Here is a 24,664-nt window from a genome sequence, read left to right on the forward strand (position 1 = left end):
CATATCAGATACACATATTTTCTTCATTTGCATCTTAAGATTTACAACAAATAACCAAGGTACTTACTTATCGTACCTCAAATAGGAAACAAGTTAATTCATACCTAGCATATAGCTCATCTTAGACATTCGAACTCGATTTACCTTTGCTTGATGAACCACTCGGAATTGGATAGGACACTCGGATAATCACACATATCATACAATGCCAACATCCCAGACGTGGTCTTACATGTAGTCACATATCGATGCCACTGTCCCAGATAAGGTCTTACTCATACACATATATCGAACCACATATCGATGCCACTGTCCCAGACAGGGTCTTACCCGTACACATATATCGGAACCACATATCGATGCCATGGTCTTACTCACACACATATATTGGAATCCTATGTCATGACATATGTATCCTAGCTATTCCTAAGTTCATACGGGGGTTTCAGATGTTGTAACTCGGTCGAAACGAATTCGGAAACATATTATTCACATTTGGCCAATGCATAATTAAAATCACATATTTCATTTCAGCAAGTATAATTTGCACATAATTATAGTTAAGTATGTCTATTTGCTTATAAACTTACCTTGAACATTACAAAACGGAAGAAAGTAGCTAGTCGACAAGTTCAGTTCAGCTCACCAAGCTCACTTTCAGTTCAAGTTAGCTCCCATGTAGCTCTACACCAGCTCATTAGCTCGGGACCAGCTCATTATCAGCTCACGAGTTTAAGCCCAGCTCGGGTTTAGCTCATGAATTAACCATCAGCTCGTGGAGTTCACTTTGAATTCATTTGACTACTATTGACTTTTTAATTAATAAGTTCAATTATTAGCTAATTAATATCCTACATATTAAATTTAGTTCACATTAGTTATATTAAGTATGTCTTAAAAGTGTTTATTGATGATAATTAAATTTGTCATAACCGAATTTAATGTTGATATTTGTGTTCACATTAGTTTGAATTAATTATGTTCACATTTCTTGTAGAAACGCAATGAACATATGGAGATTAAAAGCAAGCATGAATTTTGAAGGTGCATGGACGGTTGGGGGACTTGAATCTCTTAGGTGCATGTTCGGCCAAGTGCATGTATGACCATATTCAATGTCTTTAAGGTTCATGAATGTTTCCATTCATGTATGGTGTGCTATCTCTTCATTCTCCAAGGTGACCATTCGGCCAAAGGACACTCACACATGCATGAAGATAGCTTGGCCAATTAGCTTCCCCATGACTCTCCTTAATTCGTTCACACTTATGTTCACATGGCAAGACTATTCGGTTCACCTTGTTCACACTAGAAGACTCTTCAACATTCGGTTTCACACACATGATGGCCCTTGGAGTGTCCACAATTAATTCATACTTTTTGGCCAAACATTGCTTCATTTAACAAGGATGGCCGAACCTACAAGTGACCATTGGACATCATCCATTCACTTTGAGTTTTCTTAAGCATGAAGATTCATTCATTTCCTATTACCATAGCCGAATCTAGACATGCACATTAAGGGTCATTTTTCTAGAATTTTCTTTAATTAATGTGTAAGCATGAAAGGCCAATCGGCTACCTAGACTTAGGTCTATAAATACTTGTTCAATTTCCATGTAAAGGACTTTTGAAACTTATGTTAATGTTATGCTGACGAAATTGTGAGGCAAACTTTTCTTATATTTCATTCAAAGATTCGTTTGGCGTTCCTAGTGTTCTAGTTGTGTCAACCGTGTTCTTTGACGTACCCAAACTTATCACTATTCATAGTGTGGCGTTCAACATACCGAGGTTCTTATCTTGTTAGATAGTGCGTCGAGGTTTCCCTTACCAAACCTATAACCGAACTCAAAAGGCTTAATCAACGGGTCGATACCATTTTGGTATTGGTTCTTGAAAGTACCTTTAGTAGTTCAAACCCGTTCTCTTCTTTACCTAATCGAACCTAAACCGACCAATTTTTTCATATCCTTTTGTTCCTACCCTTTCGTTCCTACCATTCCATTTGTACCCCTCTTTCTACTTTGACTATACCTTCAACGCAACTAAACCTAACGTAACTTCTCGTAGACAATCGGGCAATCTACATACGACTCGACTCTTCTCGAGACGGTTCGTATCATCTGGTATCAGGGCTACCTAAAACGAGAAGCTTAGATGTTCGAAGCGGAGCATTCTCGAGGTAGGTTCAGAAAAAAAAATTGTATACCGAAGTTTTCTCATTTAGATTAGTTTGTTATTGTTGCTATAAAAACAAAAATCTACGCAGCAGAAGAAAAAAAATCGTGTACAAAAGTGTTTTTATTGTATTTAGTTTGTCGATATAGTACAACAAAAAAAAGTTATACAAGTTAAAATAAAAAATAAAATAAAATCGAAAAAAAGTGATTTATGCAATTCAATTGTTATTTGATTGTCAAGCTTTGATCTGATATAGTTCTCGACCCTTCTTCTATTCTACTCTCCCTAATTCGCCACATTTTTTTACCCAATTCCCTATTCTTTCAGCCTACCCTATATCGAATACATCAATCACTTGTTATCCCTTTTGAACCGACCACCTAGACCAAGGATCGAGCCTTAACAAATCTGCTTACGAAATTATGAGAAAAGTCAAGAGAGGTAAAAGGCAAGTGAGCGTGAGCGCATTTGAGGGGAGGTAAAAGCCGAACTAAGAGTGTAAACACGAGTGTGAGTGTCATCAAGCTTCTTTCTTTCTGAGCGGATTGAGAGGATTTATTTGTGAGGCTATCTTAAACGAATAGATGTCCCAAAATAGTGGACAAAACATGGAAGAACAACAAGGGCGACAACCCGTCAGAAACGTTTCAGATTTGCAAATGCAAGCCCTTTTGTGTGAGATGGAACGATTACTTGATCGAAGGCTTAATCCTCTTGAAGATCCACTCTACCAAGTCGAGGCCCAAAGACAGCGCGATGAATATCCTGAAGTTGCTAGGCAAAGACGTGAAGGGGCCAATCAACGACGAAGACAACCAAGGGTTCAAGATGATGATGTTAATGAAAATAGTGAAGATGAAAGCGATCACGGGTCTAACATAAGCCTAGAAAGGAGACGACCCCAAAACCGTGGACAAGTAGATCGAAGGCGGGAAGATGATGACTTGAAGAATATCAAACTCTCCATTCCTCCTTTCCAAGGTAAATCTGATCCCGAGGCGTACCTTGAGTGGGAGAAGAAAATCGAACTAGTGTTCGAATGTCATAACTACTCTGAAAATAAGAAAGTCAAACTCGCCGCAATTGAGTTTTTAGATTACGCAATGATATGGTGGGATCAGTTGACCACTAGTCGGAGGCATAACGGGGAGCATCCCATTTCCACTTGGACCGAAATGAAGGCAGTTATGTGACGACGATTCATTCCATCCTACTATCATCGGGAGTTGCATCAAAAACTCCAAAAACTCATCCAAGGGACGAAGAGTGTGGAAGATTATTATAAAGAAATGGAAGTGTGATATGAGCACGCCCCGCGAACTTTATATAGCAAGTCTGTCAAGCCGAGCAATGACATGTTGGAAAGCTGATCCCAACTCGTTTCCAGCTCCATGAGCTCCGTCCAGCTCAAATCCAGCTTATTCAAGCTCAATCCATCTTGTCTGAGCTAAACCGAGCTCACTCCTAGCTCACTTTCAACTCACGAGCTAAACCTCAGCTCAACTTCAGCTTAGGAGTTTAGCCTCAGCTCAACTTTAGCTCACAAGCTAAAGCTTAGCACATTTTAGTTTAAACTCGATTTTATCTTTAATGCATTAAATAAAAATTTGCACATATTTATTTAAGCATTAAACTTGTCTTATATTAATATTTGTTATTAATATGTCATAGTCATTACATAAATTGATTATGTTCACATAGCTAAATTAATAGATGACATTAATGTGTTCACATCATGCCGAATTTATGAGTGTTCATGAGATATCTTAATGACTTGTTTATTTCATGTAGGTACATCCCTTTGGACGGTACAATGTATGGATGAAAAAACATCTCTTTTGGGCATTCCACACTCATGAATGAAGAAGTATTAAATGCTGGTGCATGTACAGCTAGATGCAAGGTTTCTACAAATTCATGCATGTGTTGAATGCATGTATGGACATTAAAGGCTAGTCCATGAGTGGATCAAATGCATGGGATGATGAATGCATGAATGGCTTAAGTGCATGTATGGTGGCTGTCTCATAACTTTCCAAGGCACTTATTCGGCCAAGAAGTAGCTGTTCACACTTTGAATTGACCTATAAGCTACTACACATGCATGGATGGGTTCAAGAACGTCCAAAGGAAGGAATTAACTCAATAATTCAACAGATTGATTGAATTAAGTGTATGCACAAAGGGGAGAACGAATTTACTAGGTTCATGCTGCCATTTATGAACCTACATGCTATTAAAGAGTTTAATTATGAGGATACATGTTCCATACAAGTGCATGAACGTCCCAAGGAGATGAATGCAACCTTTGGTGCACATACAAGTCACTTGAAGCCTTTTTTTATGATTAAGCATTCATGCACACACTTAGGGGGAAGAAAGTGTCCATTCAACTAGTTCATGAATCTGCCAAATTTATGAACTATTTTAATACATTAGTGTGAACGTTTTTATTATTGTGTGAACACATAGATGCCGAATTTGAATGGTCATCTATGTGCCTATAAGTATTTGTTTTCTTTCAATTGTAAGGGACTTTTTGCCAAAATTTTTATTGAATTTAATCTTGTGAGAATTTTCTTCTCTAAACTTTGTTTGAGACTTTGTTGACTTATCTACCTAGTAGTGGCGTCAACCCTGTTTCGTTCACCCATATACCGAGGTTCCTACTTTGTTAAGTAGTGGGTCGAGGTTCTATCATTTTCATTTTCGCCTTGAAAGCCTATAAGCATTTGGGTCGATATTTTCTAATATTGGTTCGTGCTTGCTTTTGAGTTCCTTCTTTCCATTTTTTCATTTACTTTAAACCGAACCTTAATATTCATATTTTAAACCCTTCATTTGAATCCCTTGAATAGCTTTCGCATAATTTATTTAGAAACATCTTTTTTGAACAAACCGAACGATTCTTTCTCGTAGACGATCGGGCAAACTCGCATACGACTCGACTCTCCTTGAGGCGGTTTGTATCAAAGTGGTTATGATCCATGCCGATATACAAGAAGATCGAGAAGCCACAATGGCTCGCTTTCTAGCGGGACTTAATCGAGAGATTGCAAATGTCGTAGAACTGCAACATTACATTGAGGTTGTGGACATGGTCCACATGGCTATCAAAGTGGAGAAGCAGTTGAAGCGAAAAGGTACCACCCGAGCCTATCCTAACACCAATCCTTCTAAATGGGGCCAAAGCACAAGCAAGGGTTTTCCAACAAATCGAACGAAGGATTCTTCAACAATATCTAAGGCGAATAAGCCTATTGCCGAGTCAAGTAAAGGTAAGGCTCCTGAAAGTTCCACCGCCCGTTCAAGGGACATAAAGTGCTTCAAGTGTCTTGGTCGTGGACATATAGCGAGTCAGTGCCCGAATAGACGTACTGTGGTGATAAGGGCCGACGGTGGATTGAAACGGAGGACGAGGAAGAGAACAATCCTGAATCAAATTCTGAAGTTGAGGAGGACTTAGAACAAGCCATTGAAGGTGAGTTACTCGTCGTCAAGCGAAGCCTAAGTCTTCAAAGTGTGGAAGAGGAACAACAATGTGAGAACATTTTTCATTCGAGATGTCAAGTGCAAGGGAAAGTGTGTAGCATCATAATCGATGGAGGGAGTTGCACAAACGTGGCAAGCACCCTCATGGTAGAAAAGTTGGGGTTGTCAACCACCAAGCACCTGAATCCATACAAGCTTCAGTGGCTTAACGATGGCGGTGAACTCAAAGTGACAAAACAAGTCCTAGTGTCCTTTAGCATCGGGAAGTATTTTGATGAAGTATTATGCGATGTAGTGCCGATGCACGTGGGCCATTTACTTCTAGGACGACCATGGCAGTTCGACCGACGGGTGATGCATGATGGTTACACTAATAGATACTCCTTCAAACATCTTGGCAAGAATGTGACGCTTGTACCCCTCACTCCGAAGCAAGTGTACGAGGATCAACAAAAACTTAAACTTTCAGTGGAACAAGCGAGAGAAAAAGAAAAGAGTGCAAAAGAGAAAATTAAGGAAAAAGAGAGAGAAAAGACTAAAAATGCGAGAGAAAATGAAAAGAAACAAAAACAAGTAAAAAGTGGAGAGGAAAAAGAAAGTGGAAAAATGAGTGTGTTTGCGAGGGTTAGTGATATCCGGTGAGCGATGTTTTTGAGACAGCCTATGTATGTATTTATGTACAAAGAGGCATTGTTGAATACTAACGAGTTACCTGAAAACTTGCCTGTTTCTGTATTGTCTTTGATTCAGGAATTTGAAGACATATTTCTGGACGAAATACCAAGTGGGCTGCCCCCTATCCGAGGCATCGAACATCAAATAAACTTAGTACCCGGAGCTGCACTACCCAACCGTCCTGCTTATCAGAGTAATCCCGAAGAAATGAAGGAATTGCAAAAGAAAATTACTGAACTCCTTGACAAAGGATCATCCGAGAGAGCTTAAGTCCCTGTGCGGTGCCGGTGCTGCTTGTACCCAAGAAAGATGGGTCGTGGCAGATGTGCGTGGATTGTCGCGCCATCAACAAAATCAGTATCAAGTATCGACACCCAATACCCTGTCTTGACGACATGCTTGACGAATTAAGTGGAGCCCAGATTTTCACGAAAATCGATCTTAAAAGTGGCTATCATCAAATACGAATGCGAGAAGGCGATGAATGGAAGACGGCCTTCAAAATGAAATTGGGGTTGTACGAATGGTTGGTAATGCCATTCGGCCTTACAAATGCTCCCAGCACTTTTATGAGATTGATGAACCATGTATTACATGCGTCTACAGCAAAACTTTAGAGGAGCACGTACCACATTTACGAGCGGTATTGGAAACTTTATGAAAAGAGGTATTGTATGCTAATCTCAAAAAGTGTTCATTTTGCACTGATAAAGTTGTGTTTTTAGGTTATGTGGTGAGTGCCAACGGTTTGGAGGTGGATCAAGAAAAAGTTCAAGCGATTCAAGAATGGCCGCATCCGACGAACATTAGCCAAGTTCGAAGCTTCCATGGATTGGCTAGCTTCTGCCGTCGATTTGTGCCCAACTTTAGTACCATTGCAGCACCATTAACAAGCGTGATTAAGAAAAACTCCGCATTTCACTGGTCTGAAGATCAAGAATGTTCATTTAATTTGATTAAAGAATGTCTTGTGAAAGCTCCTCTATTGTCCCTTCCAGATTTTACTAAAACATTTGAAATTGAGTGTGATGCTTCAGGTGTAGGGATCGGGGCTGTGTTGACCCAAGACGGAAGACCGGTGGTGATGTGATCCGGCCCGATTAATTGAGTTGGGTTCACTTAAGATGCCCGATCGTCGACGAGAAGCTCGTTCAAATTTGTAGATAGATGGAGTTTGAATGTTTTATAAGCGGAAGGTAGGCAAAATGGGTTCAAAGGATAGGTTTTGGTTTGATGAAAGATAGGTTCGGTTTAACAAAGAATTAAGTTACAAAGATGATAAATAAATGGAAATGGATAAAGAACTCAAACTTTAAGAATGATTCAATACTAAAAAGTATTGCCCCGAGTCTTATATTGCTTAAGGTGAATTTTGATGAAGGATAGAAGCGGACCTTGACCCGTTACCTATATGGAGGTAAGAACCAAAGGTATAGGAAGATGGTTGAACGCCACACCGATTCGGTGATAAGTTCAATGGAGTTCGGATTGACACCACTAGCAAGCTAGATAAGTCGCTTTGAGACTCGAACGAAAGAAAAGAGGAGGTAACCTCACAAGAACAAAAGTTCTATTAAGTTTAATTGATCAAATTCTGTAACCTTTTACAATAAACAAGTAAGCTATTTATAAGCCTAAAATGCCTATTGATATTCGGCATCTATGTTGTTCACACTAACTTAAATTCTGTTCACACAGGTATTTAACATGTTCACACAAATAGCATTAAAATCCAGTTCATGCTTGAAGATGGTACATGAATTGGCCGAACCATCATGATGCTTCACTTGATGCATTCATGCATCCTTAGCCTTGAAGAATCTCCATAATTCCATGAATGTGCAGCTCTTTAATGATCCTACTTCTCCCTTGGCTGAATGAGGCATTAATGTGCCTAAAATACTTGAATGGTCATCTTGAAAATGCATGAATCATGCATGAAATGTCCCATGTATTTTCCCCCATAAATATGATCCATGAATCTTCAAATACATGAACTTTCAGCAACTCCCTCTTGCATGAACGTCCCAAATGCATGTGCTCCTTTAAATGCCATCCATTGAACCTCAATTGTGCATGCACACTCCCATACATTGCACCAATCCGTTCATGAACCTGCAGCAAATTAAATCAGCAAGTTAAATGCATTTCAAACACATTAAATTAGCAGCATATGAACTCAATAATTTGCACATTAAATTTGGCCATACATATTAACAATTTCAGACATATTTAAAACATCATAATTAATTAAGTATTTAATTTAGATATAATTAAAACACTTAATTAATTATTTGTCCAGATTTTAACAAATTAACTAACTTAAGATAAACAACTAATTTAACTAATGACAAATTAAATGGTTTATTTCAGCAAAATAAATGCAAGCTAAAGAAAGCTAAAAATAAGCTCATTGGGTTAAGATTGAGCTGAATTGAGCTTGAATGAGTTGACTTGAGCTCGAGTGAGCTGGAAACGAGCTAAACGGAGCTTAACGAAATGAAATTGAACTAATTCAGCTCGCATGGATTTGCAAACAATGCTTAGGGAGCTGATCCAAAAGTGTGCCCGGGGCATGGTCGTATCATCCCCTCCCTCTTTAAAGCGATTTGTCCCCAAATCGGGCCATTTACTCGCGAAAAATCGTTGAAGATTCTGAAAGCCACAATTAACTCGGATCAAAAGAAGCTCATTTGCATGCCCTCCCTCTTTAGGAGGGTACCACTTCACATTGTCACCTTTAAAAGAATAAAACGAATTAGTGACACGATGAAGATTAAACACAAAGGAACTTTTTGAGATTTGATTCACAGTTTGAACAAATAATCCAATACCGGGGTCAAAAATAGAAATCGTTCTTACCTTTTTCTTCGATGGAAACAAACATAAATCACAAGGCATTTGATAGCTATGGTTTTGGAAGTCAACTTTCCATGGTTCGATTACCTTAGGCAATGATATAGAATGGTGTTCACCGGGGTCAAAGACAAAATTTTCTCTTGCCATTTCAATTTGATTTGGCAATTTCATGACCGACTTCATAGAAAGAGCACTAAGCAACTCAAAATCATTATCATTCAAAACATGTTCGGATCTTTTAGTCCACAGTTGAGAACATCCTCCGAAAACAAAATTTTGATTTTGACTTAACAAACCAACAAGATTCACATGGCTCATTTTCAAACTTAAAGACAAAGTATCATACAAACAAAGATTGTTTACACATTCATTCAAACAAAATTTACGATGCTTGCTTTCTTTCATGGATGATTCATAATAGCAAACTCTAGGATTAAAGACATGATTTTGACTACTCGATCCAAATGGCAAAAAGAGTCCTTTTATCTCCAACAATTTACACAAATTAAACAACGAGGGTGTTAACATACTCAAATTCAAACAAGCAAACCCTTTAAATTTCATTCAAAAAGATTTACAAAAACATGGAAATTTCACACCAAAAATTAGATAATCCACATGATCAACACAACCAAGCAGATGATATGTCAACTTTTGATCACACAATTCCAGATTTTGTTGGTGCTGATTTATTCGCTCTTCATCAAAAATCTTGCCAATGGCGTATTCATCAATACATTTCCATTCCTTTTCAACATGATCAGTGAGAATGAACATTTTATATGGACTTTCATCTTGCGGATCCAAAACATGTATTCCATTGCAAGTTAAAGACAAACAACTAATATCATCAAGAAAATAATATTTTTCAAAAGCAAGAATCTTTTTATCATTAGACAAAACAAATGGGTCATCATCAATCAAAGAATGACAAGTAGCCACGTCAAAGTTCAGATTCTTTCTAAAGACCAAATCATCAACAAAGGACCCATCAACAATCGAAAAAGGCAGAGGTGCTTTAAAAATTTCAAGACTCATACCTTGCTTACCTTTTGGCATAGGCGAACTAGGATCATTGAGAACACTACCTTTTTCAGCCAAAGTGAACCTTCTATCCATGGAAAGGTATTGAAGTCGAAACTTGTCAATCGGTTCCTTGGAAACCTGGAAAGAAGAAAATTTACACGGCAAACTTGCAAATGGGTTAGTTAGAACATTCCTCACTTTTGCTCGGTTGCTTTCTCCTTTTTCACTCTTCTCTTTTTCAAACTCCTTTCTAATCTCAACTTCTTTTTTTCTCTTTTCATTTCCTCTCTCATTTTCAATTTTATTTTTGACCTCACTCTCTTTTTGGATTTCTTTTTCTTTTCAATCTTTTCTTCTTTTCTTTCGATTTCTCTTTCTCGCTTGCACTCTTGTTCAATCTCAATTTCTTTTTCGAATTCTTTCTCTTCATTTTCTTTTTCTCTCACTTTTTTGATTTCTTGTTCTTTTTCTTTCATTTTTTTTTCGTCTCTCGATTTCATTCCATATATGCTCATTTTTTCTCATCAACATTTCTTGTCTTTCTTTTCTTCTTATTTCTTTTTCTTTTTGCCTCGCTCCTTCATTATAGGATGGAGATGTTACAAATGAATCAGCACTAAATAACTCTCGTTGGGTATAATTGGATCGACTTTCATACAAAAATGATCACCTCTTCGAGATTGATTCTTGGCAGATGAATACCTTGGTGCATACGAATGACTACTTGTGATTTCTTGTTCGTCACCTTGAAAAGCTTCAAACTCAAAACTTGCTTTGCTTCGTCTTGAGTTCCTCATTGAATAGGAATCATGGTATGAATCTCTTCTCGAATAATCATTGGATGTGTGCTTTCGTGATGATCTTGTCTTCGTCTCTTGACCCGGTGAGTTTGGCTTCCATCGGGCTCTTTCCTCCACTCGATCCAATCGATCATGCAACTTATCAAATTTTGATTTCACCATTCTACGCATCTCTTGCATCAAATATTGGAATTCTGATTCGGAAAATATTTCTCGAGACATGATTAAGTAATGGAAAAGAAAAATGTTAAAAAATAAATAAATAAAGAAAATAAATACCTTACCACAAACCTCACAAATTCGCTCAAAAAGAAAAATTCACTCACTCTCGTGTTTGAACTCTCTTTTAGGCTTTTTTTTTCGAATGAACTCACGCTCTCTTGCCTTTTACCACTCGACCTCGTCTCACAAATTCGTAATTCGTCTCGATAGACTTAATTTGCTGCTTGAGGGTCGATTTCAAAATGGGTTACAAGGGATAATGTCGGGTGTAGGGTAGGCTGAACAAAGAAGAAAATTGGTTTAAAGTGTGGCGTTGGGATGGGTAAATAATGGTAGGAAGAGAAACTTGATGATCGGAGTAATAAGAGATGAAAATAAAACTTGCAAGACTTTTCACTTCTTTTTTTTGTTCTTTTTTTTTACTTTTTTTTTCTTTTTTTGCTCACTTTTTTTTTTGAATTTCGATTTTTTTTGTGATACTCCAATACAATAGTAAGGTAAATACAATAAAGAAAAGAGAAAATAAAATAAAATTACAACTCGATTTTTTTTTATTTTTTTTGAAACTTTTTTTTACAAACCTATCTTTCGAGATAGCTACGAACGTCGGTGCTCCTCATTTTGCAAGCTCTGATACCAAATGATGTGATCCAGCCCGATTAATTGAGTCGGGTTCACTTAAGATGCCCGATCGTCGACGACAAGCTCGTTCAAATTTGTAGATAGATGGAGTTTGAATGTTTTATAAGCGGAAGGTAGGCAAAATGGGTTCAAAGGATGGGTTTTGGTTTGATGAAAGATAGGTTCGGTTTAACAAAGAATTAAGTTACAAAGATGATAAATAAATGGAAATGGATAAAGAACTCAAACTTTAAGAATGATTCAATACTAAAAAGTATTGCCCCGAGTCTTATATTGCTTAAGGTGAATTTTGATGAAGGATAGAAGCGGACCTTGACCCGTTACCTATATGGAGGTAAGAACCAAAGGTATAGGAAGATGGTTGAACGCCACACCGATTCGGTGATAAGTTCAATGGAGTTCGGGTTGACACCACTAGCAAGCTAGATAAGTCGCTTCGAGACTCGAACGAAAGAAGAGAGGAGGTAACCTCATAAGAACAAAAGTTCTATTAAGTTTAATTGATCAAATTCTGTAACCTTTTACAATAAACAAGTAAGCTATTTATAAGCCTAAAATGCCTATTGATATTCGGCATCTATGTTGTTCACACTAACTTAAATTCTGTTCACACAGGTATTTAACATGTTCACACAAATAGCATTAAAATCCAGTTCATGCTTGAAGATGGTACATGAATTGGCCGAACCATCATGATGCTTCACTTGATGCATTCATGCATCCTTAGCCTTGAAGAATCTCCATAATTCCATGAATGTGCAGCTCTTTAATGATCCTACATCTCCCTTGGCTGAATGAGGCATTAATGTGCCTAAAATACTTGAATAGTCATCTTGAAAATGCATGAATCATGCATGAAACGTCCCATGTATTTTCCCCCATAAATATGATCCATGAATCTTCAAATACATGAACTTTTAGCAACTCCCTCTTGCATGAACGTCCCAAATGCATGTGCTCCTTTAAATGCCATCCATTGAACCTCAATTGTGCATGCACACTCCCATACATTGCACCAATCCGTTCATGAACCTGCAGCAAATTAAATCAGCAAGTTAAATGCATTTCAAACACATTAAATTAGCAGCATATGAACTCAATAATTTGCACATTAAATTTGGCCATACATATTAACAATTTCAGACATATTTAAAACATCATAATTAATTAAGTATTTAATTTAGATATAATTAAAACACTTAATTAATTATTTGTCCAGATTTTAACAAATTAACTAACTTAAGATAAACAACTAATTTAACTAATGACAAATTAAATGGTTTATTTCAGCAAAATAAATGCAAGCTAAAGAAAGCTAAAAATAAGCTCATTGGGTTAAGATTGAGCTGAATTGAGCTTGAATGAGTTGACTTGAGCTCGAGTGAGCTGGAAATGAGCTAAACGGAGCTTAACGAAATGAAATTGAACTAATTCAGCTCGCATGGATTTGCAAACAATGCTTAGGGAGCTGATCCAAAAGTGTGCCCGGGGCATGGTCGTATCAGGTGGCGTACTTCAGTGAGAAATTAAGTGGCGCTTCCCTCAATTATCCGGCGTACGACAAAGAGATGTATGCCTTGATTCGATCACTTGAAACTTAGTAGCACTATCTAAGACCGAAGGAGTTCGTGATTCATTCCGATCACGAAGCACTTAAGTTTATTAAAGGTCAGCATAAACTCAACAAACGACATGCAAAATGGGTCGAGTATTTAGAATCATTTCCCTATGTCATCAAATACAAGAAAGGTAAAGAAAATGTAGTGGCTGATGCCTTGTCACGGAGATATACCTTATTGACCACTCTTGATTCTAAGTTACTTGGTTTTTATCATATGAAAGAGTTGTATGCTAATGATGAGGATTTTGGAAATATATATGCTGCTTGTGAAAATGGGTCTTTTGAGAAATTTTTCAGGTACGAAGGGTTTCTTTTTAAAGAAAATAGGTTGTGTATACCACAAGGCTCCATTTGAGAGTTACTTGTGTTGGAGGCACATAGTGGTGGCCTGATGGGACACTTTGGAATAAGCAAGACATTGTCGACCCTCCATGAACATTTTTATTGGCCGCGAATGCGGAGAGACGTGGAACGGATCTGTGAACGCTGCCTAATTTGTAAAAGGGCTAAGTCAAAGGTCCAACCTCATGGACTTTACACACCACTTCCCATTCCCGACACCCCGTTGACCGATGTCTCTATGGATTTTATTCTTGGATTATCGAAAACTAAGACAGGGAAGGACTCAATCTTTGTTGTAGTCGATAGATTCTCTAAAATGTCACATTTTATTTCTTGTGCTAAAACTGATGACGCTGTGCATATTGCTAATTTGTTTTTTAGGGAAATTGTACGACTGCATGGATTACCAAGAACGATTGTTTCTGATCGAGATACAAAGTTCTTGAGTCACTTTTGGCGGACATTATGGGGAAAACTTGGGACAAAGTTATTGTTTGCAACCACTTGTCATCCCCAAACGGATGGCCAAACCGAGGTGGTAAACCGAGTTTTGTCAACTTTGTTGCGAGCGTTGGTACGAAAGAACCTCAAGACGTGGGAAGAATGCTTACCCCACATCGAGTTCGCTTATAATTGCTCTGTTCACTCGGCAACCAAATTCTCTCCTTTTGAGACTGTCTATGGATTTAATCCACTTACTCCTCTTGATTTATTACCTTTTCCTGTTGATCAATTTGTCCATACAGATGCAAGGAAAAAGGCTGAATTTGTCAAGGAATTACATAGGAAAGTTCGAGAGAATATTGAATCTTGAACCGAGCAATACGTCCAACGAGCCAACAAAGGACGAAAACGAGTTGTATTTGAACCCGAAGACTGGGTCTGGGTGCACATGAGAAAAGAAAGGTTTCCAGCTCAACGAAGATCTAAGTTGTTGCCGCGAGGAGACGGCCCCTTCCAAGTCATCGAGCGAATCAATGAAAATTCGTATAAGCTTGACTTACCAGGTGAGTACAATGTTAGTTCTAGTTTTAATGTCTCTGACTTGACTCCTTTCGATGTAGATACTGACTTGAGGACAAGTCATCTTCAAGAGGGGAAGGATGATACGATCACGGCTTCCCATAAGTCAAGTCCAAGCCGAGATCCGATGGTGCTACCTCAAGGGCCGATCACAAGGGCTCATGCAAAACAATTTAAAGGAGCCATTATAGCTTTAGTTCAGCATGTGTGGGATGATGTCAATGCTAGACCTATCGAACCAGTTAGTGGCCATTTTGGAAATCCATGCCGAACTTTTCTACAAGTTCAGTTCAGCTCATCGAGCTCACCTTCAGTTCAAATTAGCTCCCATGTAGCTCCACACCAGCTCATTAGCTCGGGACCAGCTCATTATCAGCTCACGAGTTTAAGCCCAGCTCGGGTTTAGCTCATGAATTAACCATCAGCTCGTGGAGTTCACTTTGAATTCATTTGACTACTATTGACTTTTTAATTAATAAGTTTAATAATTAGCTAATTAATATCCTATATATTAAATTTAGTTCACATTAGTTATATTAAGTATGTCTTAAAAGTATTTATTGATGATAATTAAATTTGTCATAACCGAATTTAATGTTGATATTTGTGCTCACATTAGTTTGAATTAATTCTGTTCACATTTCTTGTAGAAACGCAATGGACATATGGAGATTAAAAGCAAGCATGAATTTTGAAGGTGCATGGACGGTTGGGGGACTTGAATCTCTTAGGTGCATGTTCGGCCAAGTGCATGTATGACCATATTCAATGTCTTTAAGGTTCATGAATGTTTCCATTCATGTATGGTGTGCTATCTCTTCATTCTCCAAGGTGACCATTCGGCCAAAGGACACTCACACATGCATGAAGATAGCTTGGCCAATTAGCTTCCCCATGACTCTCCTTAATTCGATCACACCTATGTTCACATGGCAAGACTATTCGGTTCACCTTGTTCACACTAGAAGACTCTTCAACATTCGGTTTCACACACATGATGGCCCTTGGAGTGTCCACAATTAATTCATACTTTTTGGCCAAACATTGATTCATTTAACAAGGATTGCTGAACCTACAAGTGACCATTGGACATCATGCATTCACTTTGAGTTTTCTTAAGCATGAAGATTCATTCATTTCCTATTACCATAGCCGAATCTAGACATGCACATTAAGGGTCATTTTTCTAGAATTTTCTTTAATTAATGTGTAAGCATGAAAGGCCAATCGGCTACCTAGACTTAGGTCTATAAATACTTGTTCAATTTCCATGTAAAGGACTTTTGAAACTTATGTTAATGTTATGCTGCCGAAATTGTGAGGCAAACTTTTCTTATATTTCGTTCAAAGATTCATTTGGCGTTCCTAGCGTTCTAGTTGTGTCAACCGTGTTCTTTGACGTACCCAAACTTATCACTATTCATAGTGTGGCGTTCAACATACCGAGGTTCCTATCTTGTTAGATAGTGGGTCGAGGTTTCCCTTACCAAACCTATAACCGAACTCAAAAGGCTTAATCAACAGGTCGATACCATTTCAGTATTGGTTCTTGAAAGTACCTTTAGTAGTTCAAACCCGTTCTCTTCTTTACCTAATTGAACCTAAACCGACCAATTTGTTCATATCCTTTTGTTCCTACCCTTTCGTTCCTACCATTCCATTCGTACCCCTCTTTCTACTTTGACTATACCTTCAACGCAACTAAACCTAACGTAACTTCTTGTAGACGATCGGGCAATCTGCATACGACTCGAATCTTCCCGAGACGGTTCGTATCACACTATCTAACAAGATAGGAACCTCGGTATGTTTGAACGCCACACTACGAGTAGTGATAAGTTCAGTTTCGACAAAGAACAACGGTTGACACACTAGAACGCTAGGAAGCCAATCGAATCTTTGAACGAAATTTGAGAAAAGTTTTGCCTAAAAAATTCGGCAGCATAACATTAACAAAAGTCCAAAAAAGTTCTTTTCAAAGTAACACAAGCCACAATTTATAGTGAATGCAAGGGATAGCCGAATAGGCTCTTGAGGTAGCTAAATGGTTGCTGAAAATTCCAGAATTTTTGATGAAGCTTCCTTAAAGTTTCTTGTGCATGGAGAATGGTAAGGGGCAGCTTCTAGATGCCTTGATTCAATATAAAAATTGAATGAATTGTTTGGGAGCTGAAATGCCATTAATAGGTTCGGCCAAATGCTTGAATTTGGAATTAATGCTGCTGCTTGATTCAGCCGAATGTTCATGTGATTAAGGAGCTGTCTAGAGCACTTCAATAGTCTTAGAATATGAACAAACCGATTTGAACAGCCACACATGTGTGAACAAACAAAACCGAACAGCCCTTGGTGTGAAAGGAATAATCTGGTGGGTGTGAACAGCCTTAATTTGTCTTGGGCAGCCTGAAGAGTTGTAAGGTTTGGCTGAATGGTCACTTAGGGGACACCAAAGATCAGCACACCAATTTTAAATCATCCATGCACCTATGCCGTCCAAGGGGTAATGTACCTACAACATTTAATTCAGCAAATTAAATCCCTTTTAGACACATTAAATTCGGCAACATAGACAAATAAATCTTGCACCATAAATTAGGCTGGACATAATTAATCTTTGTAATAGTTAAGACATATTTAATTGGTCCTAATTAATTAAGTACTTAATTTAGAATATAATTAAAACATGTCCAAATTATGACAAATTAATTATTAAAACAAATAACTAATAAAACTAACAGCAACTTAAATGATTTATTCTAGCATAATAAACGCAATAATGAAATGAGCTGAAATGAGCTCGTTGAGCTGATTTGAGCTGATTTGAGCTTGAAGGAGTATGCATGGGTTTGCTTGGCTTGCTGGTCCAAGAGCTTTCAAGAAGTCCAGCAACGGTTTCACACAAAACTCTATCAACTAAGGCTGTTGTTGCATCTTTGAATCTCTTTGCTAGAGCTCGGGTGATCGGTCCCACGGGCAATTCGAGAGGATCTTCATTGGCAGCCGACAACTCGGGAGGTGTGGTTGTATCAATCATGCATTCACTTAGTGTTTTCTTAAGCATGAAGATTCATTCATTTCCTATTACCATAGTCGAATCTAGACATGCACATTAAGGGTCATGTTTCTAGAATTTTCTTTAATTAATGTGTAAGCATGAAAGGCCAATCGGCTACCTAGACTTAGGCCTATAAATACTTGTTCAATTTCCATGTAAAGGACTTTTGAAACTTTTGTTAATGTTATGCTGCCAAAATCATGAGGCAAACTTTTCTTATATTTCGTTCAAAGATTCGTTTGGCGTTCCTAGCGTTCTAGTTGTGTCAACCGTGTTCTTTGTCGTACCCGAACTTATCACTATTCGTAGTGTGGCGTTCAACATACCGAGGTTCCTATCTTGTTAGATAGTGGGTCGAGGTTTCCCTTACCAAACCTATAACCGAACTCAAAAGGCTTAATCAACGGGTATTAGTTCTTGAAAGTACCTTTAGTAGTTCCAAACCCGTTCTCTTCTTTACTTAGTTGAACCTAAACTGACCAATTTGTTCATATCCTTTTGCTCCTACCCTTTCGTTCCTACCATTCCATTCGTACCCCTCTTTCTACTTTGACCATACCTTCAACCCAACTAAACCTAACGTAACTTCTCGTAGACGATCGGGCAATCTACATATGACTCGACTCTTCCTGAGATGGTTTGTATCACAGACCCAGTCTCCGGGTTCAAAAACAACTCTTTTTCGTCCTTTGTTGGCTCGTTAGACGTATTGCTCGATTCGAGATTCAATATTCTCTCGAACTTTCCTATGTAGTTCCTTGACAAATTCAGCCTTTTTTCTCGCATCTGTATGGACAAATTGATCAATAGGAAAAGGTAATAAATCAAGAGGAGTAAGAGGATTAAATCCATAGACAGTCTCAAAAGGAGAAAATTTGGTTGCCGAGTGAATAGAGCGACTATAAGCGAACTCGATGTGGGGTAAGTATTCTTCCCATGTCTTGAGGTTCTTTCGTACCAACGTTCACAACAAAGTTGACAAAACTCGGTTTACCACCTTGATTTGGCCATCCGTTTGGGGATGACAAGTGGTTGAAAACAATAATTTTCATCCCAAGTTTTCCCCATAATGTCCGCCAAAAATGACTCAAGAACTTTGTATCAACGATCGTTCTCAGTAATCCATGCAGTCGTACAATTTCCCTAAAAAAACAAATTAGCAATATGCACAGCCTCATCAGTTTTAGCACAAGAAATAAAATGTGACATTTTAGAGAATCTATCGACTACAACAAAGATTGAGTCCTTCCCTGTCTTAGTTTTCAGCAATCCAAGAATAAAATCCATAGAAACATCGGTCCACGGAGTGTCGGGAATGGGAAGTGGTGTGTAAAGTCCATGAGGTTGGACCTTTGACTTAGCCCGTTTACAAATTAGGCAGCGTTCACAGACCCACTCCACGTCTCTCTGCATTCGCGGCCAGTAAAAATGTTCATGGAGGTGATACGATCTGCCTCGGAAGAGTCGAGTCGTATTAGTGTGCCCGATCGTCAACAAGAAGTTACGTTAGGTTTAATTGAAAAGGTCGGATGAAGGAAAGAAGGGTATTGGTTTTGGGTTCGGATTAGAATAGGTAAGAAGAATTTGAAAGTTCGGGTTTGGAGTCCGAATAGGTATGGATGAAGGAATTGGTTCAATTAGGTAAGGGGGAATTGAAGAAATGGACGTAATGGTATGAAGGGTAAGAACGAAATGGTATTATGAAATGGTTCGAATGGAATAGTCGGTTTAGATACAATTGGTAAATGGAGAAATGGGGTTGAACAAAAAGTGCAAACAAGAACCAATACCGATTTGGTATCGACCCGTTGTTTATAAGCTCTTTTAGTTCGGTTTGGAATTGGTAAATGAAAACCTCGACCCACTATCTAACAAGATAGGAACCTCGGTATGTTTGAACGCCACACTACGAGTAGTGATAAGTTCGGTTTCGACAAAGAACAACGGTTGACAAACTAGACACTAGGAAGCCAATCGAATCTTTGAACGAAATTTGAGAAAAAGTTTTGCCTAACAAATTCGGCAGCATAACATTAACAAAAGTCTCCAAAGTTCTTTACATGAAAAAAATAACAAGTATTTATAGGCCTAAAGTCTAGGTTGCCGAATGGCTTTTCGGGCTTACAAATTAAGTAAAAGAAAATTCTAGAAAATTAATCCTTAATGTGCATGACTAGATTCTATTATGGAACATGAATTGTGAATGCTTCATGTTTAAGAAATGACAAGTGAATGAATGAAGCTCCAAGGGACACTTGCTAGGTTCGGCCTCTCTTGTTTAATGAAGCAATTAAGTGGCAACCTTTAGCCAAAAATCATGAATTAAATGGTGTAACTCCAAGGGCCAAAATAGATGTGAATGCCGTAACCTGAAGAGTCCATAGGTGTGAACATGGTGAACCAAAAGGACTTGTTGTGTGAACACAATGTGAACGGAATGTAGAGGTTCATGGAGGAAGTCATTCGGCCAACCATCTCATGCATGTATTATGTCCCTTTGACCGAATAGTCACTTGTGTAGATGAAGAGGTAGCACAACATTCATGGCTCTTGGTCATTCATGAACCTTTGGAATTAATGGACCTTGCCATTCATGCATTTCACCGATTCATGCATCTTGAGTGGCCATGCACCTTAGCCGTTCATGCACCCTCCAAAAGACATGTTGCTTCAAGCTCCATACATCCATTGAGTTTCTACAAGAAAATGTGAACAGAATTAATTCAAGCTAATGTGAACACAAATGTAAACATTAAATTCGGTTATGACAATTTAATTAATATCAATAAACACTTTTAAGACATATTTAATAAAACTAATGTGAACTAAATTTAATATGTGGTTTATTAATTAACTAATTAATGAACTTATCAAATAAAAATTTAATAGCAGTCAAATGAAGTCAAAGTAGTTTTCATGAGCTAGAATTCAACTCATGAGCTAAAACCGAGCTGGACTTGGACCCATGAGTTGGTAGTGAGCTGGACCCGAGCTGGGGAACTGGAAGTGAGCTAGTGGCGAGCTCGATGAGTTGAGCTGGACTTGCAGGTAGTTGCATGGTGAGTTCAAGGAACTGGAATCAGCTTTCTTGAAGCGTCCTAATGGCGTTTCAATCCAAAGTTGAGCTACAAAAGCTGTGATGGACTCCTTAAACTTCTTGGCTCGAGCTCGAGTAACAGGACCTTGTGGTAGCACTATAGAATCCTCGCTCGAACTAGCTGAACCATAGGGCGCGAGTGTCCCATCAGGCCACTAGTATACGCCTCCAACACAAGTAACTCTCAAATGGAGCCTTGTGGTATACACAACCTATTTTCCTTAAAAAGAAACCCTTCGTGCCTGACAAATTTCTCAAAAGAACCATTTTCACAAGCAGCATATATAGTTCCAAAACCTTCATCATTAACATACAACTCTTTCATATGATAAAAACCAAGTAACTTAGAATCAAGAGTAGTTAATAAGGTATACCTCCGTGACAAGGCATCAGTGATACGAACCGCCTTGGGGAGAGTCGAGTCGTATACGAGTTTTCCCGATCGTCTACGAGAAAGTATCGTTCGGTTTGTTCAAAAAGGATGTTTCTAAATAAATTATGCGGAAGCTATTCAAGGGGTTCAAATGAAGGGTTTAAAAATATGAATATTAAGGTTCAATTTAAAGCAAATGAAAGAATGGAAAGAAGGAACTCAAAAGCAAGCACGAACCAATATTAGAAAATATCGACCCAAATGCTTATAGGCTTTCAAGGCGAAAATGAAAATAATAGAACCTCGACCCGCTACTTAGCAAAGTAGGAACCTCGGTATAAGGGTGAAAGAAACAGGGTTGACGCCACTACTAGGGAGATAAGTCAACAAAGTCTCAAACAAAATTTAGAGAAGAAAATTCTCACAAGATTAAATTCAATAAAAAAATTTGGCAAAAAGTCCCTTACAATTGAAAGAAAACAAATACTTATAGGCACATAGATGACCATTCAAATTTGGCATCTAGGTGTTCACACAATAATAAAAACGTTCACACTAATGTATTAAAATAGTTCATAAATTCGGCAGATTCATGAACTAGTTGAATGGATACTTTCTTCCCCCTAAGTGTGTGCATGAATGCTTAATCATAAAGAAAGGCTTCAAGTGACTTGTATGTGCACCAAAGGTTGCATTTATCTCCTTGGGACGTTCATGCACTTGTATGGAACATGTATCCTCATAATTAAACTCTTTAATAGCATGTAGGTTCATAAATGGCAGCATGAACCTAGTAAATTCGTTCTCCCCTTTGTGCATACACTTAATTCAATCAATGTGTTGAATTATTGAGTTAGTTCCTTCCTTTGGACGTTCTTGAACCCATCCATGCATGTGTAGTAGCTTATAGGTCAATTCAAAGTGTGAACAGCTACTTCTTGGCCGAATAAGTGCTTTGGAAAGTTAGGAGACAGCCACCATACATGCACTTAAGCCATTCATGCATTCTATCATCCCATGCATTTGATCCATTCATGGACCAGCCTTTAATGTCCATACATGCATTCGACACATGCATGAATTTGTAGAAACCTTGCATCTAGCCGTACATGCACCAGCATTTAATACTTCTTCATTCATGAGTGTGGAATGTCCAAAAGAGATGTTTCTTCATCCATACATTGTGCCGTCCAAAGGGATGTACCTACATGAGATAAACAAGTCATTAAGATATCTCATGGACACTCATAAATTCGGCATGATGTGAACACATTAATGTCATGCATTAATTCAGCTATGTGAACATAATCAATTTATGTAATGACTATGGCATATTAATAACAAATATTAATATAAGACAAGTTTAATGCTTAAATAAATATGTGCAAATTTTTATTTAATGCATTAAAGACAAAACCGAGTTTAAACTAAAATGAGCTAAGCTTTAGCTCGTGAGCTAAAGTTGAGCTCAGGTTTAGCTCGTGAGTTGAAAGTGAGCTAGGAGTGAGCTCGGTTTAGCTCAGGCAAGATGGATTGAGCTCGAATAAGCTGGATTTGAGCTGGACGGAGCTCGTGGAGCTGGAAACAAGCTTGGATCAGCTTGCCAACATGTCATTGCTCGGCTTGACAGACTTGCTCGATAAAGTTCACGGGGCGTGCTCGTATCATTCCCCCCTCTTTTAGGCGACTTGTCCTCAAGTCGAGCTGTTTATCCATGGGAGAACTTTGACTCATGCATGGTTTTCCTCGATCAAATGGGATGGAAGATGTCACACAAACCTGAAAAATTCTTACCACAGCCGGTAAAAAGAAACTCAAAGGAGTCAAATTCAAATGTGTTCGATAGTTCATAAAATATTCATTCAATCGAACATATGCCAAAAATCTCAATTGGACAAAGCAAGCATACATAAATTTATCAAAGAGTTTCGTTAGACCATCGTTACAAACATGAAAACTAAGTTGGATCAAGGGATAATTGGTTGAAAATGATGGTAGGCACTTAAACACATTATTCCTCATCCAAAACATTTTAATTTATTTAATCGAATATAGTAACTCATTTGGTCCCTTGTCTTGCTCATGCAAGGTTTGCCATGGCCAAAGGTATGCTAACTCTTCCTTTCGTTTTTGAACAACATGAGGGGAGTCTCCAAATTCCAACGTAATAATCACATCATCACAATGCCAAAAGGAAAAATCCATCACATCAAAGTATAAATAATTTCCAAACAACCAATCAATGGAATTTTCAACTTCAATCGAATTGAGCAAAGATATTTGAAAATTTTAGATAACTTACCTTGACGAATATGAAGAGAAGACAATTGAGGATTGGATTTACCTTTCTCGGTCAAAATGAATCTTCTCTCTTTGGATAGATAACGTAAGACAAACCTATTACTCCAATAAATTTGAATAGGTGGTGACGCACCATGACATGTCTTGCTCCTCGAGGGGTGGAATTCAAAAAAATAAGACTGGTTAGTATTATCGAAAACTATGGACTTAAATGGAAAAGGAAAGTTACCATGGAAATTTGATTCAATTCCAAAAACATAGGTTGGCCTTACCTTCTCGAAATGAAACGAAAATTTCAGATGTGGCCAAACAAGGTGATTAATAAATGAATCAAAATTGAAACCCAAATCATTGAATTTCACCTTCTTATCAAAAGTTCGAACATCAAGAAAACATAATTTGAATGTAAATGATGCAAAGCGCTTAATGTTTCCATAAAATGAATTCATGTAGCAAATACCAGGCTTGAACACACGAATTTGATCATTTGATTTAGCAGGCAACATGTTAAATAAGGAAAATATAATCAACTCATTGCATGATTCAAATTTCACTCGTTCAATCAAACTTGAAAAATTGGCACAACCAAGCATATTCATTTTATCACCAAAGAAACGATGCAACATGTTATCATGCAAGTAAATCAAAGGAAACTTAAACATGCAAACACTCGAACAATTGTGCATCGTAATTTCTACTCGAACAGGTAGATCAAAGCATGGAAATCTTGCACAAAATTTCAGAGATTTATCTTGAAGAACAAAGTCAAACAGATCAATTACTTCATGCAAAAATCTTTTAACGCATATATCGAGCAAAGAAGTTGTGTTCATGCAACCTTTCAGAAATTCAAATCCATCACAAATCATTTGAATAGGCACGTTTAAACAGAAAGATGAATTCAAAGAATTTTTATAATCAAACAAATCAAAACGTGAAAAACTGCTATCAC

The sequence above is a fragment of the Gossypium hirsutum genome, chromosome A08 (genome assembly GCF_007990345.1).
Source record: "Gossypium hirsutum isolate 1008001.06 chromosome A08, Gossypium_hirsutum_v2.1, whole genome shotgun sequence".
In the NCBI taxonomy this organism is placed as follows: domain Eukaryota; kingdom Viridiplantae; phylum Streptophyta; class Magnoliopsida; order Malvales; family Malvaceae; genus Gossypium; species Gossypium hirsutum.